We start from the raw sequence: 3,034 nt of genomic DNA, 5'->3' as shown, positions 1-3,034 counted from the left end.
CTCATAATATATTAATAATATTTCTTCTCTCATAATAAATCATCCTGTCAAGTTGCTATGGTGAAGGCAACCCAAAAGGACCATAACCGGGTCAAATACTTGCCTAATATAGTTGCAGCCTTAGACGCTATTCCAAAAGTCTCCCACTTGGATAAGTCTAGTAACTATATACAAGTATAATCCGATTAGCAATCGTAGCTCTCAAAGACGCTGTCAAACTCTGATCTAATCAATCTTGTCCTTCAGATAAGGGATCGTACAATCCTCTGTTTAGATATCATGCTGGCAATTCTACGGAATCAATTTGTGTAGCATTTTGGTTTCTCGATATCCGATTTATTTGACATAGAACTTAATCGAACACATCAATTCAGTTCTGACCGGGCCCGGCACATAAGTCAAATCAAATCATCGAGCACCCTCTCAGGATAAAAGTAACAGATAAACTTCGACTTATATGCATTTACTTATTCATTAATCAACTATACACAACAATGCGTTTTATAACATCAAGTTACTGATGCGGTTTCGCATTATCAATGAACAATCAATTAACAAATAAAAAACCATATATCTAGGTTTTAAGACCATATGATATTATCGTCTTGCGATCACCCTTTTTATCACATTCCATAAGGTGATTCCAGCAAGCGCAGGTTTGTTCCAATGCTCAAAACTAGTTCATAAGCACTCATGAACGTTGCAGCAAACTTTTGCTATGTCTAATACCATTTAGACAATCTACACACCAATTCATGACAATCTTCATTTATACCTACTTCCAACATATGAACGATTGTGGGCAATTTATATAATTCGATTATTCTTAATAAACTCAATTATTCTGGAAGTCAAAACAAGCAAAGTGAAATAATAGTTAAACAATTAACATAAGACAGTAACATTACTCATAAATAATACTCTTTTATTTAATCATCAAATGTTAATTACATTTATCTATTACACGTTTCTACTACTATATAATCTATACTAATATCATCCTTCAGCCCAATACTCCTAGCATGCTGCAAGTGCTTAACCCTACTCAGTCCCTTCGTAAGCGGATATGTTGGGTTATATTCTGATGATATCCTCTTCACCACGAGTTGTCCTTCTTTTACACGATGTCTAATAAAGTGATATTTTCTGTCGATATGTCGAGATCTATCATGATCCCTTGGTTCCTTGGTCAAGGCAACCGCTCCTTCATTATCACAGAAAATCTCCATGGGCTCCTTTATGGCAGGTACAACTCCAAGATCACCAATGAAGTTCTTCAACCATATTGCCTCCTTCGACGCTTCGCTCGCCGCAATGTACTCTGATTCACACATTGAATCTGCTACGGTTTCCTGCTTGGAACTTTTCCAAGTTACTGCTCCTCCATTCAGGGTAAAGACCCAGCCCGACTACGAACGGTAGTTGTCCCTGTCGGTCTGAAAGTTGGCGTCACTATACCCTCGCACCTTCAGGTCATCACTCCCTCCGAGGACTAAGAACCATTCCTTCGTCCTCCGAAGGTACTAAAGGATATTCTTGACCGCAATCCAATGGGCTCTGCCAGGGTTCCCTTGATATCTACTAACCATGCTCAAAGCAAAGGCTACATCAGGGTGAGTACAATTCATAGCATACATGATTGAGCCAACTGCGGAAGCGTATGGAACTTGGCTCATTTCTGCTATTTCAGCTTCGATACTCGGACTTTGAGTCTTACTCAGCTTGGCATTACTTTGTATCGGTAATTCTCCTTTCTTCGAGTTTTCCATACTAAAACGTTTTATTACTTTATCTAAGTAAGTGTTCTGACTAAGTCCTATTAGTCTCTTACTTCTTTCTCTCATTATCGTTATTCCCAAAATATAGGAAGCCTCTCCGAGGTCCTTGATAGCGAAGCACTTCCCGAGCCAGGACTTAACTTCCTGCAGAGTCGGGACGTCGTTTCCTATGAGTAGTATGTCATCGACATACAGAACGAGGAAGCTTACTATACTCCCACTGGCTTTGACATATACACACGCTTCATCTTCGCTTTGTACAAATCCAAACTCTTTGACTTTCTCATCGAAGCAAAGATTCCATCTGCGAGACGCTTGCTTAAGTCCATAAATGGACTTCTTAAGCTTACACACTCTATTTGGATGCCTCGGATCGACAAAACCCTCTGGCTGAGTCATGTAAACATCCTCAGCCAACTTCCCATTAAGGAAAGCAATTTTGACATCCATTTGCCAAATCTCATAATCATGAAATGCGGCAATAGCTAGCATCACTCTAATAGACTTTATCTTCGCAACTGGTGAGAAGGTCTCATCATAGTCAACTCCGGGAGTTTGAGTAAAGCCCTTCACAACCAATCGCGCCTTATATGTGTGTACGTTTCCATCCACATCGGTCTTCTTCTTGAAGATCCGTTTGCACCCAACGGTCTTACGTCCGGGCACATTATCAACCAAATTCCAAACTTGGTTGTAATACATAGAGTGGATCTCGCTGTCCATTGCCTCTTTCCATTTCGCAGACTCCGGGCCTGCCATGGCTTCCTTATAGCTATTGGTTTCATCTAGATTTATTAGTGTACCATCACTAATATACGTGTCCCCTTCGGTAGTAATATGAAAACCATAAAACTGGGGTTGAACTCTAACTCTTTCGGAACGTCTAAGAGGTAAGGACTCGTCAATCGGTTCAACCAAAGTTTCCTCCTCGGGTTGAGTGCCAGCGGTAGAGGTTCCTTCATCTATCAACTCTTGAATCTCTTCAAGCTCGATTTGCCTCCCACTGTCTCCTTGGCTTATGAGTTCTCGCTCTCGGAAAACTCCTTTCCTCGCAACAAAGACAACATTGTCCTTCGGTCTATAGAAGAGATATCCAAAGGATTTCTGCGGGTAGCCGATGAAAATACATCGCTCACTACGAGGTTCGAGCTTGCCGTGAGTATCTCGTCTTACGAAAGCCTCGCAACCCCAAACCTTGATATGTGCTAACGAGGGAGCTTTCCCTGTCCACATCTCGTGAGGTGTTTTGGCAACCT

The sequence above is a fragment of the Lactuca serriola genome, chromosome 4, assembly GCF_051521515.1.
Source record: "Lactuca serriola cultivar US96UC23 chromosome 4, Lser_US96UC23_V15, whole genome shotgun sequence".
In the NCBI taxonomy this organism is placed as follows: Eukaryota; Viridiplantae; Streptophyta; class Magnoliopsida; order Asterales; family Asteraceae; genus Lactuca; species Lactuca serriola.
Note: the sequence above shows the minus strand (reverse complement) of the source record.